Source organism: Benincasa hispida, unplaced genomic scaffold (assembly GCF_027475165.1).
Source record: "Benincasa hispida cultivar pf3 unplaced genomic scaffold, pf3_genome.v1.1 HicScf825, whole genome shotgun sequence".
NCBI classification, from domain to species: Eukaryota; Viridiplantae; Streptophyta; class Magnoliopsida; order Cucurbitales; family Cucurbitaceae; genus Benincasa; species Benincasa hispida.
The window spans coordinates 2,042-14,317 of NW_028326960.1; positions in this window are offsets into that span (position 1 = coordinate 2,042).

Sequence of the window (12,276 nt, forward strand, 5' to 3'; positions counted from 1 at the left end):
CTCACGCTAAAGTGTTCAAGGGTCATCTAAAAAGTCTGGGTCTATGGGATATGCGACACATTGTCTAGGGCAAGTGGGAGATGTTACTGAGATATAGTGTATGCCCTAGTTTATTATATTTTGTACTTTATTTGTATTGTACATTAGTCTCCCTGAGCTTTAGGACAAGTGGGAGATTGTTGGAAATTGTGTCATAAATCTCCATGTAATCTCATAGTTTGTAAACTTTGTATAAACATATTGTTGTTATAAAATAATTGTTATTTTATAAGCATATACTCAATCCAATAAACTAAGATCCAAGATTATTTCATGTAATTTAAATAAGTATGTAGAGACATACTAGTGGATCTTGTTTAAATAATAACCTAAATGGTATGTAGTAGATGGATAAGGTTAGGTACCTTATCCTTGTGACACTGCGGATATGACTCGCTCTGTAGGTGTTACAAATCTTGTAAAGTACTACAAATGATATGATTTTGATCATTCATGTGGAGACATGCGAGCGGGGGTATTCTATATAAAGAGTTTGTATAAAACCAGACCATGAAATGATTAGTCTCTTTATATAACACCGTTAATAGTAGAGACTTATATTTCACTAGGATGACCATAGGTGACATGACCAGAATCCTAAATGAGTTGTAAACTCCTGCTCATGAAGGCGGTCCTTTGAATTGTATGGGTGAGATTGGCCAGATTGCCAACTTAACAAGCCTACCATTTCAGGATTCATCTGGCTAGGGAGTTGGGAACTCAGCTATACAAGACGGAATTCACTCCTTCCCTGATGCAGGGGCAAGTAGATAAATTACTCCCTTAAGAACTGATTCTGGGTCTTGAACATAGTGGCCACACTCTCTTCTGGCCCGAGAGAACTTAGTCATAGTCGGACTATGACTTATTGTTCATTAGAGGAATCAGAGGTACTTAAGGAGTTAGATGTAACTACAGGGAAAAAACGGTATTTTGGCCCAACTATACTTACGAGCATTTTGTGAAGGGTCATTGCATTGTTGATTGGTTATATCCAATGGACACAGAAATATCTGTAGTGCGAAGAGTGCAGTTGTCGGTCTTTAGTGGAGTGATCAGCAGTTAACGAATGTTCAGTAATTTAATTAAAGAGTTTAATTAATTATCCGAGTACCGTTAGAACTTTAATCTATAGGTCCATAAGGTCCCCACTGTAGCTCAACAGAGATTTAATCTTTGGATTAATGTGAAATGTTCAAATTAATTGAGGAAATTAATTATATATGATATAATTAGTTATAATGTATTTGATACATTATGAGAGGAATTTGAATATGATTCAAATACTAATTATATGAATGAGATTCATGTAATTAAATATAAATATGATTTATATTGAGAGGAATTAAAATATTTGGATATGATCCAATATCATTTATATGGATGAGATTCATATAAATGGGTTTATTATAAATGTGATTTATATTAAATGTTATGTATAGTTAAGAGAGAATAAAAGCTATAGTTTATGTTGTATTTGATGCAATATAAAACTATAGGTTATATGTTACATTTGATATAACATATAGTTTATATATAATAAAGTAGTTATTATATATTTTATTTTATTAATTTATTTGAAATTAATAAAAGGGAAGGACTTATAACTCCCTCCCGTGGTAAAAGAAGTCAAGGGAATCATCTTCTTTAATCGATTTACATAGAGAAAATTTCTCTGAGAAAACTCCCTCTCATCCTCTCCTTCTCCTTCCCTCTACCAAGGATTCAAGCAAAGTCCACAACTCCTGCTTGAATCCTTTAATCCTAAAAGAGAATACAGAGGGTTCTCGATTAGTAGTGTCTGTGCAAGAAGAAGGAAATCCACGAAGAAGGAGTTCTATTCGTGATTGTTCGAGGGATTCGTGAAGAAAGGTTCTTCAAAAGTGATATCTCTTGAACTTTTTTCTTGTTTAAAAGCATGTTGTAATTTAATGTTCTATTCGTGATTGTATGTTTACTGTAAATCTTATATTTGATAATTAATGGAATTCGGACGATCCGCTTCCGCTCAAGGATCTCATCATGTCGAGATTTCCTTCAGATGCCCCCACTTACATGTCTCTACATGAATGATTTTAGGATCACATCATTTATATCAGTATACAAAATGGGCCGCATCCAATAGTGTCACCAGGATGAGGTGCCCAATCTCATCCATATACTTATATACATTTTTGTCTATATACTAAAACTAAATCCTCTTTTATGTTGCCACATAAAGTTAAAGTATTCATATTATAACCATGGATTTATTTATTGGATGTATAATAGAATGCAATATCAATAACAATTTATTGAATAAGATACTCAATGACACATTTATTGTTATATAGAATATGTTGACAATATTTACAAACTGCGAAGCGAGTCATATTATAGTGTCTCTATATGTCTCCCGCTCACACGTCTCCATATGAATGATTAGGATCAAATCATTTGTAGAACTTTACAATAATTGTAACAACTACAAAGTGGGTCGTATTCATAGTGTTACCAGGATAAGGTACCCAGCTTTATCCATCTACTACAGACTATTTAGGTTGTTACTTAAACATGATCCACCTGTATAAAACCACATACATGTTTTAAGTTACATAAAATAACCTTGGATCTTAGTTTATTGGATTGAATTAATGCAGTCTAAATGTTAATAAAATACCTCTTATTTTATTAAATGTATGATTTGTATTTACAAACTACAAGATATATGAGATTTAGGACACCAAATCCAACAAATGTTTTGTAAAAAAACCAGCAAGCTGATGTTGTGATTGAATAGGCATGAGTTGAAGAGATTCCATTAACCATTTTATCATGAATGAAATGATAGTCTAACTCGTTGTGTTTAGTTTTTTAGTGAAAATGGGGTTGATAGCCAAGTGAACAACAACTTGATTGTCACAAAACAATAGAGATGACATAAAATTGGGAATACGCGAGTCAGTTAAGAGGGAAGTCAGCCAAACTAGTTCACATGTTACAATAGCCATTGCTCGATCTTTTGCCTCTACTAAAGAGTGAGAAATAATACTTTGTTTCTTTGATTTCTAAAAAAGTGGATTTCCCATGAAGATACAATAACTGGTTATGGATTTAAGAGTATAAGGACAAAAAGCTCAGTCTAAATCAACAAATCCTCGTAACTAAGAAGACTTAGATGAAGCAATGATTAAACCTTGTTCGGGAGATGATTTCGAATATTTCAACAAGTGATGAGCAACAGTCAAATGTTGTTTGCAAGGTGAAGACACAAACTGACTTAGTTTGTTAACTGCAAAAATGATATCAGGTCTTACAACGGCAAGATAATGCAGTCTGCCAATTAATCTTCTATAAGAAGTTGGGTCTGCTAGCAAATTAGTGTTGGACATTTTTAGTTTAACAGTAGGATTCATTGGTACATATTTTGTTTTGTCACCAAGCATTTCGACATCTTAAATTAGTTATATAGTATAATGCCTTTGAGAAATAGAAATGCCTTTAGATGTTCTAGCCAATTTGAGACCCTAATCAAACCCTCATACAAAAAGGGAATAATCCACTAATTAGATAGTGTGAAACCAAAGGAGATAAGAACATCAGAAAATTTAGCAAAGCACTGTTAGGAAGCTTGTAATTTCAAACCATATATTGATTTCTTAAACTTGTAGACAAGTTTTGTTCCTGATGTAGAACAAATATGAGGTTGATAACTTTGTGGAAGATCCATATAGACTTCTTCAAATAAATCTCTGAAGGCATTATTTACGTCTAACTGAAGAAGATAAGAATTATTCTTGGAATTGACAAATTGTCCTTGACTAGAAATTTGTATTATCAATTTTGAGGTTAGAGATTCGATCCCTCACCCCAATACTATAAAAAAAAAAAAAAAAAAAAAAAAAAAAAGAAGTTAATTGTTATCAAAATCTATTAAACAATAATTACTACTTATGTAAAGATGAAAATATATTTTAATATAGTATCAAAGCATTAAACCTCTCTTTTTTTTTTTTTTTTTTGGACTCCACTATGGAAGTCGAATATGTAGCTGCTTGTGAAACTACTAAAGAGGTTGTTTGGCTTAGGAAGTTCCTTACAGATTTGAAAGTTGTTCTAAATATGTCTTTTTCAATCACTCTCTATAGTGATAACAGTGGGGCTGTGGCAAATTCAAAGGAACCTCGGAGTTATCGTAGAGCTAAGCATATCGAACGAAAATATCATTTGATAAGGGATATTGTGCATCGCGATGATGTGATAGCCACGAAGATCGTATCGGAGCACAAAGTTGTTGATCCGTTTACAAAGACTCTCATGGCTAAAGTGTTTGAGGGTCATCTGGAGAGTCTGGGTCTACGAGACATATGACATCTTGTCTAGGACAAGTAAGAGATGATACTGAAGAAACTCTTATCAAAGAGTAAGGAAGACACCACCACTTAGAACCCTCGATATTTTTGGAGTGAGAATCCAGGAGGTATGGGCTCTACTGGATTTGGTAGAGGGAAGAAGGAAGAGATGATCGTTACCACGACCAAGAAAGTGGGAGATATCTGGTGTCTATCGTATACACAAATGCTTGATCGTTTAGGTAGAAGAACACGATCGTGTAGTAAAAGAAGTGAGATCATATAGACGATCGTTTAGTAAAATGCTCGGGCACGTGATCGCGTAGAAAACACTAGACGATCATTTAGTAAATCCTATGTGATCGTTTAGTAAACTGCACGCGTATATACGATCGTTTAGAAACTTTTAGTTGTTGTGTATGCTCTCGGTTCGCTATGCAATAGGCAGTATACTACTCAGTGAGCGAATTTTAATTCTTTGCAAAATGAAAACCATATTCATTTTATCCTTCAGTTACGAAAACTGAAACCAACCTCCCACTATCTCATTCGGTTACGGAGAAAAAGCTGGCATAATTATCCCATAATTGTTAAATTAGAAAATAAATATAATCATATTATATTTATAAACTTTGGTTTAATATCACATCCTATGCAATATATGATCCATAGTCCTTTTCTCCTCCACTAGATATAAATAATATTTATATCATTTTCCTCCAATTAAGGTATCTCATACATCATGTCAACTATATCATATATAATTGACCACTTCAATCATATCATATATAAGCAAACTCCCTCTTATCAATTTGAACACTTCAAACTGACCCAAAAACTGATTCTCGACTTGAATCCATTGAGCTACCAAGGGAACCTTGTAGGCCAATGGCTCGAAGCTCCAACAGTACGTGAATAGCTGACTAAACTCTTTAGCCACGAGATCCACCATCCGTTATCTATCAGGCATTCCACTAAAGACCGATAGCTGCACTCTTCTCACCATCAACCGAACCATGTTCAACAAGGTTCTGTTTCTCCTCTCTGCTACACCATTCTACTGAGGTGTACCCAACGCTGAGAGTTAGGAAACGATTCCATGTTCTATCAAATAGTCCTGGAACCTCGAATCCAAAAACTCTCCACCTCGATCCGATCGAAGTGTCTTAATCTATCGATCCAATACATTTTCAACTTCAGCCTTGAACTCTCTAGACTTTTCAAATGATTCAGACTTCCGTTGCATCAAATAACATATCCATACCTAGAGTAATCATCAGTAAAAGTGATAAAATACTCATAGCCTTCCCTAGCTCACACATTCATCAGACTACAGAGATCAGAATATACTAACTCTAGAAGTTCTTTGGCTCGATAACCTTTTTCAGTAAACGATCTTTTAATCATCTTACCCTCAAGGCAAGATTCGCACACTGGTAAACAATTTTCCTCTAACTCACTTAGAAGTCCATTCTTCACCAATCTATCAATTCTATTGAGATTGATGTGCCCTAATTGAAGGTGCCAAAGTTGGGCATTTTCTTTTGGAGAAACTTTTTGACGTTTATTTTGAGTTACGATAGTTTTGAACATCTCTTTATTATGAAGGAACTCGACAGATGTTTCAATGGTACATGAATAGCTGACTAAACTCTTTAGCCACGAGATCCACCATCCGTTAACTGCTAGGCATTCTATTAAAGACCAACAGTTGCACTCTTCTCACCACAGATATATTTCTGTGTCCATCAGATATAACCAATCAACAGTACGATAACCCTTCACAGATGTTCATAAGTACAGCTGGACTAATTTACCTTTTTCCTCTATAGTTACATCTAACTCCTTAAATATCACTGATCTCTCTAATGAATAATACAATATAGTCCTACTATGTGTGGACACCTCTCGGGCCATGAGAAGGTGTGTGGCGCCACATCATTCAAGCCCCAAAATCAGCCTTTAAGGGAGTAATCTATCTACTTACCCCTGCTTCGGAGAATGAGTGAATTCCATCTTGTGTAGCTGAGTTCCCAGCTCCCAAATCAGACGAATCCCCAAAGTTGTAGGTTTGAGTCGATGATCTGGCCACTCGCACCCATGCAAATCAAAGGACTGCCCTCAAAGGCAGGAGTTCCCAACTCACTCAAGATTGAGGTCATGTTACCTATGGTCATTCTAGTGAAGTGAAGTCTTTGTCATGACCGGCGTTATATAAAAATTGAATAAGATTCTTGACTAGAATTGGAAAAATCAATCGATAGGATGGAAGGTGTCAGAAGATTCATCAGGATGTTGTTCGAAAAATGAGTTGGCGGTGGCGGAAGGTCAGTCGAAGGAGGAATGGGATTCATTGTTTGGCACGCGAGGGAAGAAGACGAAGGGTAAAAGTTTAAAAAACTTCTAATACCATATTAAAGTTAAAAAAATGGAGAAATTTGGAAAGAAAAAAAATATATTCATTTTTCTATACTTTATTCCTTCATCAGCAGCACTTCTATATACATTATTCAATAATGTAAAAAGACTAAAAAGGCATAACTAAAAAAACTTATTAACAGAAAGTATAACCAATACATAACTAATCAATTTTTACATCTAATACTGGAGAACTTCAATGTGTTAGACTGATGTGATAACCAACTACATCAGTTACTGCTCTAATAGTACATTATACTTTATTCAATATATTTGTTTTTTAATTATAACGATAAGACGTGAAATAATAATATTTACAAAAAAATAAATTAATAAATAAATAGTGAGAGAATAAAACTTACATTCATGTTTTATTATCAACAATAAAGAAGATTAAAATATTATTTTAGACATTAAAGTTAACTTTCTACCGAAATTAATGGAATAATTAAAATAATTTTCATACAATAAAATAAAAAGGGAATATATTTGCAAAATTTATAGTAAAAATACTAAAGATAACAAAAAAAGAAAAACTAAAAACAACCCTAAACTAGCATTGAGACTAAATGTAAGATTTATTAGGAGTACAAACAAGATACAATTGAAGAAACTTCAAAGTGATGCAGCACACAAGGTATTTAGGCCAAATCTATGGCCAAGCAAAGGGAATCCATCTCGTAGATGAAAGAGCAATCTCAAAGAACAAAGTTCTATATTAAGAGAATGATCAAAAGCTTCCTATCACAAACCCTAAATTGGCTATTTATAACCTTACAAGAAAATATGAAAATAATTAATTAAACACTAATTAAGTTAAATTATCAACTAAATTAAATATTGACTAAAATATACTAATTATCCTATAATTCTTCTCATCATTGAAGTATAGGGACCAAAATAACATTTAATATAAAAAAAAATGAATGAAAGAAATATAGTTGGTATTAGCATAGTTCAACTAGGTTAGACATATATATCATCAACCAAAAAGTGGAGCATTGAATATATGCTATCATATTTTGTCTCCAAGAATAGGGGTGTTTAAAAGACTCGATAACCAAAAGAATTAGATCAACTCAACCCAACTAAGTTGACTTAGGTTCAAATAAATAAAAATGTTATGATTTAGGATGATTCTTAGTTTTGATTTGAACCAAACCAAACATAACTTATATTTTTTAAAAAATATATTTTATTGATTTCATTACAATTATATATAAGGTTGTTTTCAAATATAGGAAAATGAATCAAAATATTTATAACTATCAAATAGACACAGATAATAGTTTATCGCGGTCTCACAAATGGACTATGATATTTTGCTATTAATTGTAAATATTTATAACAATTTTTTTCATTTAAATTAATTTCTCTTATATGTAAATATATATTTTTAATTTTATTTATTTCACAATTAATTTTTATTATTTCTTCTCCCATCATTCTTAAAAAATAAATTGTGTGGCATTATAAATATCATAAAAATAGATGCTCAATGCTTAGTATTTTAAAAGCCATGTGTCATTTTTCATGTTGTCCATGTGCCTTATTGTCACACCCCGCCCCAGACTACCCTCTGAGCCTAGGAAAGGACATGACTGCAGCAATTATCAACCCTTTTGCTGACACTTACTGTCTAATAACTCTTGTGGAAATAACTCTAATACCAATGAACAAATTCAACAATCAACTGATTAAGTCAAGGAGGCAAACAACAACAGATTAAGTAGGCCCATTTTAATACAACAATGTAACGTTTATACAACTCCAAGACTTAACTACAAAGTTTACAACATCAACTGTAAAACCCTCCGGAAGTGTAACTGTGGCTTGTGGCAGACCCTGACCTTAGCAGCACCCTGGAACTCCTCACCTTTCGCTACCTGGGAAGAAAACATGAAATAACAGAATGAGCTTCACAAAGCTCAGTGAGTGGTAAGAAACTTCTAGAGTCTATTTCAACTCATAATTAAAAACATATCATAGATACGAGGTTACATTCAAACCTCAACCTTGAACGAGTCTGTTCTCAACTCTATCTACACGCACGGTAGATAGCTAAACTGATAACTACTTAGAATGAGTATGTTGTCTGCCTACACACACGGTAGATAGATAACTGTTACTAAATACAATGCTTACTCTTTACGTTTTTCTTTGTCTCCTATGTCTCCTATGTGCACATAGCTCCCTGCTCATGGGCTCAGAAGCTAGGCCGGTCAGCCCTCTGACCATCCCATATGAGGATCCTCCCACAGGCTCAGGAACTAGACCTCTTGGTAGCCTGACCATCCGGTGAGGTTTTGCTTTCGGGCTTAGGAACTAGGTCTAATGACCCCTTGACCATCTCGGTCACATAATCTCATTCTCACGCTAGATACTCATTCATAACATAAGCATATACAATTTACTCTAAAAAACATGCTTTAAGACTTAAAGGAAAGTACCACTCACCTTGATCATTTAGGAACCTTTCTTTCTAGAAGTTCCTTGATCTTCCCGGGCTCCTCTTTTGAACCTTAAAATCAAGTCTCAAATTAAAGCTCAGACTACTCATAGTTCTAGGCTTTATCTCGAGATACTTCTTTCTACAAATATATTCTAAAATATCTCAGGAATCATACCTAAAAATCTTAGCTCATAAATTCTCGTGGTTTGACCGAAAAAATTATAAATATTAAGACTGGCTCGCTTACCCGATAGCTCGATCCCTCTGTTTTTTCCTCATTCTCCAGTTCGATTCCTTGTAGCTTCTTCTCCGGCAGCCCTACCTTGAAAACTAGACTCTCCTAGATTTCAAGTGGCTTTGAAATCACTCCAAACGCACAAGTATTCTAGGAGAACGCCTTGTCCTAAGTTAATACTACTTCCAGACCTTCCTGTCCGACAGCATCTCCCCTCTTGGAACCTCTTAACCAACGCATGGTCTTGCTACCAATGCATAGTTTCCTCCCAATATACTCTCATGTCATTTGAAGAGAATTTGAGTTCTCATCCAAAGTCCTTGGCCCTATTTATAGGCGTTCAACATTGCTCTAAGGCCGACACCTCCTACTTGGCCTCATGTTGAAGTGTCTCTTCCATACACTATTACCGCAATCTTGCATCAGCGCAATCCAAGGTGTCTTGCTCCCCTTTTACCAATGCATAGCCCTCAACTTTGCATGTCTTCTTTTGCATCCACTTAATTTGCCTAAGGCCTAAGGTTTCCTCCTAACAAGCCACATGTTCGGATGACGTCCTTGAATGCGTCCATCCTTCATATACGTTCATCCAACTTTATATGCGTTCAACTAGGATAATGACCAACACTCCTTCAACGCATACTAATAGCTTGTCCTATGCGCCCACGTGCCTTCGGATGTCCAGCGCATAATAACCTTTGGGTCGACTTGGTTCTCAACTCAACACCTCAAGGCATAGCTCACCTTCACCTAGGTTCTTGCTAACGCATCCCTTATGACCAACCAACCCACCTCATTAACCTTGCTGCCGCAAGCCTTAACAATGCAAGGTCAAATCACTATACGTCCACCTTAGCTCGTTCCATCGCATACCTTATACCTTACCAAGGCGCCCACCCATCGTATCCATCGCATCCATCGCCGCATGCCATCACATACTACCAACGCATTCCTTCGGCCGCATACGTGCACACCCTCGGCCGCATACCGTAGGTCACATACCATAGGCCGCTCCACTACATGTCCTTGGCCGCACACTCTCGCGTAGTAAGGCCACCGCAGACCACCAATGCATACCACTGTCACATGACATCAACGCATAGCACCGCGCACATGTCATCAACGCATAGCACTGTCGCATGACATCAACGCATAGGCCCCCATGCATGTCATCAACGCATAGCACTGTCGCATGACATCAACGCATAGCACCGCTGCATGTCATCAACGCATAGCCCTATTGCCGCATGCCATCCATTGTCGCATGGTACCAACGTATCCCTTCGGCCACAACCCATCGGCTGTATCGTAGTACCACCGCAACCATCGCATCCATCGCACCGCATGTGCATGTAGTACTACCGCAACCATCTCATCCATCGCACCGCATGCGCACGTAGTACTACCGCAACCATTGCATCCATCGCGCTACATGCGTTGTTCTAACCTCCCAAGACATTGGCTGCCGTATGCGTTTTCTAACCTCTTCAAGACCTTGGCTGCTGCATACACTACTAACCTCCCAAATAATCTCTCAAAGCTTCATGGCCAACGCATGGCACCACTTCAACGCATAGTCCAACACTTAGTCATTTTTCTCCTTGGCTTCCAATGCATGGTTACTCTTGGCAATGCCTCTTGCCAATACTTCGGCCAATCATGCGTCCAACCTTACAAACGCATGGTTGCCTTTTCAACTTATGCGTTAATGTCTCCTAAATCTTAACGCATAGGTCCTTTTGACCTTACACTTAGCCAAATTTCATAATTAAGGCTTAACTCAAAACTACTCAAGGAAAATCTATTCAATACTTAGAAATTTCCTTCACTTCAACATAGGATTTAACTTTCACTTAGTTAATTTCTTAACTACCTGCTTAAATAGAGAAAATGGAAATCCGGGTTTCACATTTACTTACCCCTTAAGAAAATTCCGTCCTTGAAATTTGCTCGAACTAACTCTGGTTTAAGGTTCCACAATAACCACTGTTGTAACCTTTTATAACCTTGTTTATTACCACACTTCCACTACGATACTCTGATATTAACTCCTTAGTTTGTCTAACGATACCTCACCTAGCAATCTCTAAGCCAGATGTTGAACCAAACTATCTACAACATAATCATTTCTATGAGAATAACTTAAATTCACACTTACCTTCCTCGGTAGATCTTCAGGTAGCGTTGTGAGTTCCAGCTCCGATTGCCTGCTAGGTCATGCCACTTCTGCCATTCCTCTTAGTCTACCTTGACTAATTCTTAGGTTTCTCTTTAAACTTTTACTCTACCACACTTCCCTCTAGTTTTACTAAATTCAACCCTCAGGTTTTCTAGAACTTTACCCTCTGGTTTCCAAGAACTTATGCTTTGATACTAAACTAGTATCAACTCAATCTCAACCTTTCCCAGCATTTTAACTTTGATACTAAGCTGGTATAAACCAATTCCTCAATCTTACTAGAAACTTATGCTCTGATACCAAGTTGTCACACCCCGTCCCAGACTACCCTCTGAGCCTATGAAAAGACATGACTGCAGCAGTTATCAACCCCTTTGTTGACACTACTGCCTAATAACTCTTGCGGAAATAACTCTGATACCAATGAACAAATTCAAAAATCAACTGATTAAGTCAAGGAGGCAAACAACAATGGATTAAGTAGGCCTATTTTATTACAACAATGTAACGTTTATACAACTCCAAGACTTAACTACAAAGTTTACAACATCAACTGTAAAATCCTTCGGAAGTGTAACTGTGGCTTGTGGCAGACCCTAACCTTAGCAGCACCCTAGAACTC